The sequence below is a fragment of the Protopterus annectens genome, chromosome 3.part1, assembly GCF_019279795.1.
Source record: "Protopterus annectens isolate FY-2018-M chromosome 3.part1, PAN1.0, whole genome shotgun sequence".
Taxonomy (NCBI): domain Eukaryota; kingdom Metazoa; phylum Chordata; order Ceratodontiformes; family Protopteridae; genus Protopterus; species Protopterus annectens.
This window is the reverse complement of record NC_056732.1, coordinates 1,298,267,353-1,298,280,165: the sequence shown is the minus strand read 5'-3', so window position 1 is coordinate 1,298,280,165 and position 12,813 is coordinate 1,298,267,353. Positions and strand designations below refer to the sequence as shown.

The 12,813-nt window shown below is 49.5% G+C and overlaps 1 protein-coding gene across 1 annotated transcript in view; it reads right to left on the bottom strand.

Moving 5' to 3' along the window:
* The window catches only part of LOC122798423 (RNA-binding protein 12B-like), a 225,671-nt gene that overhangs the window by 171,423 nt on the left and 41,435 nt on the right, over positions 1-12,813 (bottom strand). The window lies entirely within an intron of this gene.

Here is a 12,813-nt window from a genome sequence, read left to right as displayed (position 1 = left end):
TGTCACTACTGCCAGGCACTTGGTGAACACCCTGGGGGCTGTGGTGAGACCAAAGGTCAGTGCTCGGAATTGGAAATGACTGGTTCCCAGGCGGAAGCGTAAGTGACTCTTGACTTATCAGGATGTGATAGTAAGCGTCCTTGAGATCTATGGAGCACATCCAGACATCCTTCTCCAATAACGGGAGAATGGAGTGAAGGGTGACCATTCGGAATTTGGTTTTTTTTACAAAGCGATTCAATGATTTGAGGTCCAAAATGGGCCTCAAGTCCCCTGACTTTTTTGGCACCAAAAATAGTCTTGAGTAAGTTCCTGATCCGATCTGGTCGGCGGGGACAGGCTGGATGACTCCTTTTCTTAGCAGCTTTGAGACCTCGACCGCTGCTTGATCCCGCTGACTGGGTGGCACATCCGGGATTTTCCTGATAGGAAGAGGGGGCTTTATGAAAGGGATGAGATAGCCTCCGGTTAGGACCACGAAAGGAATCGCGGTCTCCAGAGTTGAGGGGGCCTCTGCCGCCTCTGGGGCGGCATCTTTCTGAATCCCCCCCCCCCGCCTCTAGAGAGGGGATCACTCGGTGGAGTAGGGAAAGACCTTTGAGATTTTCTGAACCACATTTTCCCTCCTCTCTGGGCCTTGGGGTAAGGTCTAGAGGGAGCGGAAAAAGGGGCCCCCACGGCAGTCAAGGTCTTGCCCTCCTGCTCGCATCGAGTCTGTGTGTCCTTCACCTTGGGTCCAAACAGGGAGGACCCATCAAAGGGGGCGTCGGTGAAGGAAGACTTAAAAGGCCTCCGCAAAGGGACACAAGCGTAACCAGGCGTGTCTTCTAAGAGCCACGCCTGTTCCCGCTGCTCTACTCGCCCCTTCGGCGGCATATGAAATGAGCTTCATGGACGAGTTGACTATCGAAGATAGGGTAGTCATGTGGGCGCCAACAGTTTGGGCTAACGCCTCAGGAAGATTACCCGTAAGAGACTCACCTAACTCTTTGAGGAGGTCCCTTTGGAGCCTGGTAACATGAAAAAGATAATTCAGCGACCGCAGGGTAAAGGCCGCTGAAGAAAGGGTACACTTTCCGTACCTATCCATGCTCCTGGAATCCTTATTAGGAGGGTGAATAGACGTTGAAGCCTCTGCCACGTCCTGCTGAGTGGCAGATGCCACCACCATCGCATCTACTGCAACTCCTTTGGTCAGAATTTCCTTTTGAGGAGGGGCTGAGAGGAACTTGTTAGGCCTGGCGGGCACCGGTTTCACAGAGTCAGGGTGTTCCCACACCCTTCGAGAAACTAAATCTGGCAATTCATTGAAGGGTGGAGACACCCAGGAGGCGGAGGGCTGGGCCCCAAAAGCCTTGAGAAAGACTGACTCCTCTGCGGAAGGGGTTTTGGACTGCCATTCGCCTCTCTGTCTCAGGATCTCGAGGATATCCACGAATGAGACGTCATCCGAGAATGATTTTGGGGACCCCTCCGCAACATCGAGGTCAGTATCTGATGTGATAGACTCATCCTGGGAGTCAATGTGCTTCCTCTTGCACAATTTTTTCCTTGGAAGTTCATCTGAAGCGGATTCAGAAGGACCTCCCGGGAGAAGGGAACCCCCCCAAGGGGATATCCTCAGGCCTTGGGGCCCCGCTGTCGTGGGAATGAAGCACACCAGAAGCACCAGTTCCCAAGTCTAGGGACGGTGAGGTAGAAACTTGCTGAGCCGGCAAGGACATGGCCAGCGCACTCCTCATGGCCTCAAAGGCACGACCTCCAGACTCTACGGAGGACACCGGCTGAGAGACCACGACGGTACCGGGAATCCCTGTGGCCGACGCTCCGAGGGGGAGACTAGGCACCGAAGCTACCAGTTCCAAAGTGTTCCCCTCGGCCCCGACCAAGGAAGTCCCGGTACCAAACCCTGACGCCGAGGACAGGGTAGGAATGATGATCGGAACAGAGAGGCTCCGAGGGAGTCTCGGTTCCGACTGGACGACTCTGCTCCGCTCCACCATCACAGACTCCAACGGTTCCGAAGAGGTTGGAGGAGGAATCGAGTGCGTCGAAATGGGGGCCGGCTCCGGAGCCGAGTGGGCTGGAGCCGAAACCATTTTTGCAAAAACCGGGGACTGGAAAAGCCTCTGGATAACTCTGTCCAAATCTGAGTCCGATAACCTGGAGGATTTAGAGGAAATAGATGGGGGCCGAGACGACTTCTCTCTCGGCTCCGATAAACCAGGGGACCGGCTCCAAAACGGCTCCAACACCATTGGCACCGGATCCGGAAAGTACAGTTGTGTACACCTACCATAAATGTAGATGTTCGAGTGTCTTCACTGTTGCAGTCATAACTGTAGGGTGCTCCTGCCGGCAGGCAGCCCGAGGTCGGCCAGAATCCCAAAGTCTGGGTCCGGCGTCGGCTGTATAAGCTAGCATCCTGACGTCAGTACGCCTTGGTACATAGCCCTCAGCCGACGCCATCTTCTCCAGCCTTTCTTGCCCTAGATGTCAGAAGTCCCCAACAAATCAAAAATGAATCCAACAAGGAAACACAAATACACCACAAATATGAGAGAAAGAGGGATAGGAGGGAAACCCCGACTGCAACAGTGAAGACACTCTAACATCTACCTTTATGGTAGGTGTACACAACTGTACTATGTTCTTCGTGTTTCACTGTTGCAGTCATAACTGTAGGGTGGAATCCCAAAGCAGTGTAGAGGGGAGGAGGCTTTAGATAGAAGAAGGGAGGCAAGAATACCCTGCAAGACAGCAGAGGCAAAGCCTGCCCTAGACTTAGAAAACAAGGGGAGATTGTAGTGCTTGGAAAAAGTATGCACAGAACTCCAAGTGGCAGCTTCCAAGATATCCTTGGTAGGGACTCCTCCGAGGAAAGCTGTAGAAGTAGCAGCTGCTCTAGTAGAATGACTTCTAATGGTCCCTGGAAACTGTTTCCCATGATGAGTGTAACAAAATCTGATTCCATAAGCAATCCATTTGGAAATAGTTTGTTTAGAAATAGGTTTTCCAAGAGAACTGGAGGCAAAGGAAACAAACAATTGGTTAGACTTTCTGAAATCTTTAGTCTTGTCCAAGTAAAATCGTAACTGTCTGTGCACATCTAATGAATGCAAAATCCTTTCCCCTTTATTTTGAGGATTTGGAAAGAAAGTAGGAAGGTGAATTGTCTGATTCAAAGCCACTTTCGAAATCACCTTAGGCATGACTTAGAAGTTATGTACCTACCATAACGTTCCATGTTAGTTGTCTTCATCTCGCCTTCTTCTTGCTGGATGGGGTTCGGAGCCGATCCTCGGCTCCGACTCGGCACTAGCTTTAGCTCGAGAACTCCTTTTACCAGCTCGAGGCAACCCTATATCCCATGATGCAAGGCGGAACTACCTCAGATCTCGTTTGGCAGCTAACTAACCCTGCTAAAGACTTATCCTAATATAATTAGGAACCATGGTTCCTAAAAGAAGTCCTCATAACAATGCTCCAGAGGAAGCAATCTAATAGGAACTCTCCAAGATCTGTCCAGGCCAGGGGGAAGGAGGGTGGGGCCAAGAAGAAGCGAGATGAAGACAACTAACATGGAGCGTTATGGTAGGTACATAACTTCTAAATGTTAAGTTGTCAATCTCTTCATTCTTGCTGGATGGGACAGCGTCCTAGCACCTGTATCCCGGGTGGCTCAATGGAACAGACTCTTGAGAACAGTGGAACCAAAACTGGCCCTATCTCTGGAGGCCAAATCCAACTTGTAATGAGACACAAAAGTATGAGGCGTGGCCCAAGTAGCTGCTGCACAAATAGTGTCAATGGGAAGTCTATCCTGAAAGGCTACAGAAGTGGATAGACTCCTGGTCGAATGAGCTTTTGGCTTAGAAGATAGTTGTTTTCCCCTTAGAGAGTACACATAGGAAATGGTGGAAGTCAACCATCTAGATAAGGTCACTTTAGATACTGGAAGACCCAACCTGCTTCCTGCATAGGAGACAAACAATTGGTCTGATTTTCTAAGTTGTTTAGTCCTATGTAAGTAGTACCTGAGCTGACGATGAACATCCAAAAAATGCAGCTTCTGTTCAGCTCTGTCAGAATAGTTAGGAAAGAAAACTGGTAGATCAATAGATTGGTTAATATTGGCTTGAGATACAACCTTGGGAAGAAAGGAAGGGTTAGTCCTGAGCGAAACCCTATCCTTATGAAACACCAGATAAGGCGAAGCGAATACAGAGGGCCTGAATCTCAGAAACTCTTCTTGCAGAAGTAACAGCCAGCAAAAATATAGTTTTCCATGTCAACAACTTTAAAGAACACGTAGGAGGCGGTTCGAAAGGAGGTAGAATTAGGGATGCCAACATTAAGTTCAGATCCCATTGCGGAGGAGGATGTTTCACAGGCGGTTTTAGGAGAAAAACTCCTCTTAAAAAGGCTTTGCATAACCTATGGGACATGATGTTATTGTCCTGCAAGCCAACATGAAATTTGGAAATAGCAGCCATTTGTACTTTGACTGTAGATGATGGCGTTCCTGAATGAAAAACCTCCGCCAGGAAATCCTAAACAGAATGTATAGGAGCAGTGAAGGGATCAATATTTCTGGCGTTTGCCCAAATAGAAAAAGTCGCCACTTGCTAGCATAAACCGTTCTAGTGGACGACTTTAAAGAAGACACTAAAATGTCTCTGACTGAGTCAGAAATCATTGGTAGCCTGGCTAGGGAAGGAAGTGGAGCAACCAAGCAGTGAGGTTGAGAGAATGAATGGCTCGGTGCTGCTGACCCGACTGGTGGATCAAAAGATCCGGAACTGGGTCCAGATGCCAGGGCTGCACCAGAAGGTGACGATGTAGAGACGGAAACCAAATTTGTCGAGGCCAATATGGAGCAATGAGGATCAATTTGGCTCTCAAAGCGGTGGCTTTCTGAATGACTTGTGGAATCAATGGAAAGGGAGGAAAAGCATAAAGAAGTACCCGAGGCCAATCCTGGGTTAGAGAGTCTCTCAAGGGTTGGCCCGGAAGAGGAAATAGTGTGAAGTAATCTGGGCACTTGCTGTTTTGAGGGGTAGCGAAAAGATCGCAACAAGGGGTGCCCCACTTCAGAAAAATCTGATCCACTACAGACTGATTGAGAGACCACTCGTGAGGCATCAGAATAGATCTGCTTAGCCTGTCCGCCAATAGGTTGGACCTGCCGGGGATGTGCGTTGCTATCAGAAACCGCTGAGAAGAGATCGCCCATTGCCAAAGTCTGAGAGCTTCTCGACATAAGGGATAGGACCTGGTTCCGCCCTGTTTGTTGATGTACCAGACCACAGACATGTTGTCCGTCTGTACTGCAATAGTCCCTGTGGGAAGAAAGTCGTCGAGGGCTTGCAGCGTTAAAAGCACTGCTCTCATCTCCAGGACATTTATGTGCAGGTGGTATTCTATGGGTTGCCACGTCCGTGGACCATCCTGCCCTGATAATGCCCCCACCCGATCAGAGAGGCAACCGTGGTGACTGTGGCAACTGGAGGGGGAACAAATGGTCGGCCCTGCTGAAGAAGCGGGGAAGATACCCACCATCGTAGATGAGCCCTGCAAGACTGTGTCACTAAGATCTCGTGTCTCATGGGCAGATCGTGATGCGACCACTGCGTGAACAACATCCACTGTAGGAGGCATGTGGAAGCGAGCTAGTGGAAGAAGAACAATGGCTGCAGCCATTAGGCCTAGAACCTTCAAGACAAACCTGGCTTTGACCTTGTTGCTTTGTAACAGAAGCTGAACAAATTTCTGGATGTCCAGAATCCTTTGATTTGTTAGTCTGGCTAACATTTTGACGGTATTTAATTCTGCGCCTATAAAGGTGATAGATTGGCAAGGCAGCAGAGAGGATTTTTCAAATTCACGAAATTCCTAGACTCTTGCAAAGCTGTAAGGTGTAATCTCTGGACCGAAGAAGCTGATCCCTGGAGGTGGCGGAGAGGAGCCAGTCGTCCAAATAAGGAAACACTTGGAATCCTCGGCGTCTCAGGTGAGCTGTGACCACCGCCATGCATTTGGTGAACACTCTGGGGGCTGAAGTGAGGCCAAAGGGCAGTGCTCTGAATTGGTAATGACTGGCTCCCAGCCGAAAGCGGAGAAACCTTCTGGGCGTCTGTGAATCTTTATGTGATAGTACGCATCCTGAAGGTCTATCGAGCACATCCAGTTGTCCTTGCCCAGAAAGGGCAGAATGGATTGCAGCGTGACCATCCGAATCTTGCCTTTTGACAGACTTGTTTAGTCTGCTTAGGTCTAGTATTGGTCTCCAATCTCCCGTCCTTTTGGGGACCAAAAGAATCTTGAGTAGAAGCCGGATCCTACTTGGTCTGCGGCACTGTTTGGATGGCTCTTTTCCCAGGAGTTTTAAAACTTCCTGTTTTGCCAAATCCCTTTGACCGGGTGAGATGTCTGGAAGGGATTGTAGAGGTCGGGAAACCTTTCGAAGGGGATTTTGTAACCCTCGGATATAATCGACTGTACCCACTTCTCTTGTGATAGGGATTGCCAGGCTACTGGGTACAGCGAAATCCTTCCCGACTGCCTCCAAGGGTGGACAGTCGGGCAACACCTCAGGGATGCTGAAAGGGCTGCTCAGGAAGAGGCTCCCTGTTGCCCTGGTCCTGAGGACCCGGCGTGCCTCTAGGGCGGCGTCTATTATTGTTACCCCCTCTGCCTCTAGGGGTAAACTGACCACGTGTGTCCGGTGTAGCTCCTTGGGCTTTACGGAACCACAACTTCCCCCCTTCTGACCCTTGGGATATGGTCTAGAAGGAGTGGAAAACTGGACTCCAACGGCAGAAAGAGTTTTACCGTCTTGTTCACATCTGGTCAAAGTATCCTTCACCTGAGGTCCGAACAAAGCCGAACCGTCAAAGGGGTGTTGGTGAAGGGCCTTAAAGGGGTCCGCAAAATTACACAGCCGCATCCAGGCTTGGCGTCTAAGAGCAACACCTGTGCCTGCGGCCCTGCTCGTTCCATCGGCTGCATAAGATATGAGCCGCATGGAGGAGTTAGATATTGAATTCAGGATAGCTAGCTGAGAGGCAATCTTTTCCTGAGCCCCAGCAGCTGAAGGATCCTGGACTACTTCCCCCAGTTCCTTGAGAATATCTCGTTGAAGCCTGGTGAAGTGACAAAGGTAATTCAGCGAGCATTGCAAAGGTCGCTGAAGAAAACATCCGCTTTCCATACCTGTCCATGGTCCTAGAATCCTTATTAGGAGGATGGACAGGTACTGAAGGATCCGCCAGTTCCTTTTTAGTGGCCGCCGCCACCACCATAGCATCCACAGAGACACCTTTGGACAGGAACTGTTTGTCCGAAGGGGCCGTGATGAATTTGGATGGTCTCCTGGGGACAGGTTCCACAGAATCTGGAGCCGCCCACGCCTTCCGAGCCACTACCTGCATGAGTGGGTCGAAGGCGGAGACACCAGGAGGTGGAGGGTCGGGATCCAAAAGCCTCCAGGTATACCGACTCAGCCTCGGAGGGGTCAATGGAGGGCCGAAGTCCCCTCTGTTTGAGGAGCTCAAGGATGTCTGAAAATGAGACATCCTCAGAGGGGACCGTGGGAACCCTCCGACTCATCTAAGTCGGTATCAGATGTAGTAGACTCAGGGAGTCTGTGTGTTTCCTCTTACCGTCCTCTTCCGAGGGGTTCACCTGCAGGGTCAGGAGAAACCTCGGAAGAGGAGGAAATTCCCAGTGGGGAAACCTGGGGCGATGGATCCCTGGGCCTGAGAGCAAGAGGCTGGCAAGAGGCTTCTGCAGGCACTGATGAGGGAGGAGCTAGAGGGATAGACCGTTGACCAGGCTCAGAGGCCAGGACACTCCTCATCACCTCAAAGGCTCCTCTCCCCGGGAGACCTGAACACACCCGCTCCGAAGAAACAGGAATGGTCGGCTCCAAGGAGAGAAGGCTCGAGGCAGATGTCGGCGCCGAGCTTACCAAAGCGAAGCTCCGAGAGGGAGGCGGGGTCGGACAAGGGTCCGATGCCACTAGCCCCTCGGAGCCGACAGTGGAAACCCGACGACCGGATCCCTCCAAGGAAAGTCTCAAGGAGGAGATCGGAGCCGAGGATGACGGAGCCGAAGGATGTATTGGCTCCGGCATCGAAACAGTCGCTGTCCCAAGAAGCTCCGGCTCCGAACTCTGGTGTGGAGTCGGAGGAGGAATCTCAAGAATTGGGGCTGTAGCCGAAGTCTGTTGAGACGGGCTATGGAGCATTTGGGCCAGTGCCTGAGACTTCAACAGCCTGCTTACCACCCTCTCCAAATCGTGGTCAGACAGCCTGGAAGATCTTGAAGATCGGCTCCGATGGCTCCGCTCCGACAAAGAGGAGACCCGGGCAGTGGATACTTAGTATCGAAGGGGACCGGGATCTCTTGCGGGCCGAAGCCATCAGAGCCGAAGCCCCTTGAACCCCAGATGGAGCCGAGGATCTCTCGGCTCCGATGCTGGATAAAGTGTCGGCTCCAGCCGGAGCCGACAAGGCAACAGTAGTCAGGGTATCGGAGCCGGCCGGCACCGAACCCACTACTCTGGCAGAAGAAGCATCGGTTCCAGCGGGCCGATATCGGCTCCACGGGCGGAGCCACCGAAGGAGGCTTAGACACTGTAGCCTGAGCCCGGTGGCTTAAGAGGTTTCCTGCCCCTTGCTTAGGAGGAGAACCTTCAGGTTTCAACAAACCTCGGAGGATCAGTTTGTTCCTCCTTTCCTGCAGGACTCGCTGGCTAAAGGCATGACACAGCACAGGAGTCCTGCAGGTGCAAAGGCCCCAGGCAATACACACAAGAAGTGTGACCGTCTGTCAGGGACATTTTCTGACAGCACTGGTCACACTTCTTGAAGCCCGAGACCTTGCCTTCCTTAGACATCCTAACAGGATATACACACACAGTCCCCACAAACACACAACTTAATCCCTACACAGACACACAGGAAGGGAATAACTTGGGGAACTAGGCCTGACTAAAACTTTCACTGAAAAAACTATAATAAAAGTTTAAAAAATGAAGGGAATAGGGTGGGCTGTACTAAAAACAGGCTAACCTGACACTGAAGGGAAATTAAACCCCTAACTAACTTTTTTCTTATTTAACAAGAAAAACTTACCTCAGCTGGCAAAGGAGACCTCTTTCGCTAAGCGGCAAACGAGATCTGAGGTAGTTCCGCCTTGCATCATGGGATATAGGGTTGCCTCGAGCTGGTAAAAGGAGTTCTCGAGCTAAAGCTAGTGCCGAGTCGGAGCCGAGGATCGGATCCGAACCCCATCCAGCAAGAATGAAGGCGAGATTGACAACTTAACATAGTAGGATTGGTCCTCAAGGATACTCTGTCCTGATGGAAAATAAGGTATGGTTCCACAGCCATGAGAGCCTGCAACTCTGAGACCCTTCTGGCAGAGGTCAATGCTAACAAAAGAACAGTCTTCCAGGATAGAAACTTAATATCTGAAGATGCAGCAGGCTCAAAAGGAGGCAAAGTAAGTTTTTCTAAAACATAATTAAGATCCCAGGCAGGGACAGGAGAGGTCCTTGGAGGCCGCAAATTTTTAGCCCCTCTTAAGAACTGCTTCACCAAAGGATGTGAAAAAACAGGAGGATCAGAACTGAAATGCGCAGAGATAGCAGAAGCATGAATCTTAATGGAAGAAAAGGAAAGTCCTTTAGATAAAAGTTCCGAAAGGTAAAGCAAAATAGAGGAGAGATCAGGAACCTGAGGATCAGAGCCTCGGTCCTGCATCCAAATAGAAAACCTCTTCCATTTAGAGGCATAGGATTTCCTAGTGCTAGGCCGTCTAGCTTCCAAAAGAACATCCAAGACTTGTTTGGGAAGACTAGAGGAAATCAAATTCCTTTGAAGAGCCAAGCTGCCAAGCAAAGGGTCTTGAGATTGGAATGTAGTAACTGACCCTGATGCTGGGACAGAAGCGAAGGGTTCAGTGGAAGAATCCAAGGAGGCCCGAGAACAGGAGCTTTAAGGTTGGATACCAAAACTGTCGAGGCCAATTTGGAGCAATCAAGATGAGGAACTTGGGCTTGTCCTGCTTTATCTTCAGTAGTACCAGAGGCAGTAGAGGAAGAGGAGGGAAGGCATATGCTGAAAGGCTTCTCCAGCTGAAGGACAGGGAATCCACTCTCCATGCTGTTTTGTGGAAGGACCTGGTGCAAAAGCGAGGCAGCTGATGATTGAGATGGGATGCAAACAGATCTATCTGGGGACATCCCCAAACTGCAGTAATCCTGTTGAACAAGTTGGTGTCTAGCATCCATTCGTGAGGATCTGAAATGTTTCTGCTCAGGCTGTCTGCTAAGAGATTCTGTTTCCCTGGAATGAATTGAGCCTGGAGATGCAGATTCAAATTTAGAGCTGTGTCCCATAAACCCATAGCTAGTCTGCAAATGGGGTATGAATGAGAACCCCCCTGCTTGTTGATGTACCACATGACCGTGGTGTTATCTGTGCGAATTAGCAGAGGCCCTGGTTGTAAAAGGTTTTTGAAGGCTAAAAGGGCATTTTGAACTGCCAACATTTCCTTCAGATTGATGTGCCAGTGAAGATGGTCCTTTGTCCAGGTTCCATGCTGGCAATTGTCTAGAAAGTGTGCTCCCCAAGCATAATCCGAGGCGTCCGTGGTTAGGATTTGAGTAGGTTGAGGGAGACGAAAAGGTTTTCCTTCGTTCAAAGTGCATGCCCTGGACCACCAGAGGAACTCCTTCTGGAGGCAGGGGATCAGAGGAATCAGAATATCCAGATCGTGGTAATGCTGTGACCATACACTTTTCAGATACCATTGAAGCTTTCTCATGTGAAGCCTTGCGTTTGGAATCAACAGAATGCAGGAAGCCATGTAGCCCAGAGCCTGCAGGAATTTCCTTGCAGTGAGCTGAGATAGAGTTGCCAAGGTGTTGAAAGTAGAAGCCAGCTGAGTTTGTTTTTCTGGAGTAAGGTAGGCCCTTTGTAAGGTTGTATTTAAGAGGGCTCCCAAGAATACCATTTGTTGAGAAGGGATCAAGTGTGACTTTTTTATGTTCACTGAGAATCCCAGTAGTAGGAGAAGACGTTGAACAAAGTCCAGATGTTGAAGCAGAAGATCTTTGCTGTCTTCCTGAATAAGGCAGTCGTCCAAATAGGGGTAAATCTGGATCCCCTGAAGTCTGCAGTAAGCCACTACTGGTGCCAGGCACTTGGTGAAGACTCTGGGTGCAGTAGATAAACCAAAGGGCAGAACAGAGAATTGAAAGTGCCTCGAACCTGCCTTGAACCTGAGGAATTTCCTGCGTTCTTGTCTGATAGGGATATGCAAATAGGCTTCCTTTAAGTCCAATGTCACCATCCAGGCGTCCTGAGAGAGCATTGGAATTAGCTGTTGCAGAGTAAGCATCTTGAACTTTGGAATTTCCAAAAGGTGTTTAACACAGAAAGGTCCAGAATAGGTCTCCATGAGTTTTGTTTTCTGGGAACCAGAAACAGCCTTGAATAAAACCCTTTTCCCATTTCCGAGAGTGGAACAGGCTCTATGGCTCTCATGGCCAGAAGAGCATCCACTTGAGTTAAGGCCTCTGACCATTGAAGTTTTGGCAGATCTGGCCAACCGTGAGTCCTTGGCAAAGTGTGAAAGTGGAACTTGTAACCTTTTAAAATCACGTCCAATACCCATCTGTCCTGGGTAATAAGAGTCCAATTTCTGTAAAAAAGAGACAGTTTTCCTCCGAGAGGCACGTCCAGGTAAAGGGGTCCTGAAGCCCAACCGAGAGAGTCATTGAGTTTGCTTTCTTTGAGATTGGGATCTGTCTTCTCCCCTTCTAGGTGAAGAAGCAGTCCATTGTCTAGACCTGTAAGAGGTCTGGCCTTGACCACGACCTCTGGAGCGTCTATATCTTCCCCTTTGAGGCCTGTCAGACGTGGGAAAGGACCAATTTTTAGAGGGCCAATTCCTGGAAAATCTAGGAGGCTGAACTTGCAAGAAATCTTTTACAGTCTGCATGGACTTTGCCTTTTCTTCCATCTTTTTAATAACTTCCTCAGCCTTAGAACCAAAAAGAACATCTTGTTGAACAGGGGCATCCAATAACTTAGCCTTAACCTGTTCAGGTAAACTTTGTTCACGAAGCCAGGCATGTCTCCTAATCACAGTACCAGAGGCAGCAGCCCTGCAGGAAGCATCCAAAGCATCAAAACCACAATGTAAGCTATGCTTGTTAACCTGTTCAGTAGCATGCAAAACATCCTGAAGTTCCTTATCCTCTGCACAAGCAGGAAGGGAAGCAAGCTTTTGCTTTAAAACAGACAAAAGAAATTGCTGATATTTAAACATATGAAACTGGCAATTTAAAGCCCTTACAGACAGGGTAGCAGAAGTATATACCTTTTTCCCCACCTGTCTAAAGCACGAGAATCCTTCTCAGAGGGAATAGGATTTTTAGAAGTAGCAACCTTAGCAGCCTTAGAGCCCTGAGAAATAGTTTCAGGATCTGCAGAAGGGTTTTGAATAAAAATAAATGAGAGTCAGGAACCCTATAAAATCTATCAGGCTTAGAAGGAGCAGGAGGCATGGAATCAGGATTCAAATTAGCCTCAGAAAAAGCATCATCTACAATGTCCAAGACAGGAGGGATAGCTAAAGGCCTATGCTGAGGAAGAAGAAGAAATTCTCTAAGCCTCTTTTTGGAAGCAGAATATTCCTGTCCTTCCCAATGAAAATGTTCCCTCATCTCATGCAAGGTTTCCCCAAAAGAAAAATCCTCAGGCGGAGAGGCCGAGGGCAAAGAATCCTCAGCATCCG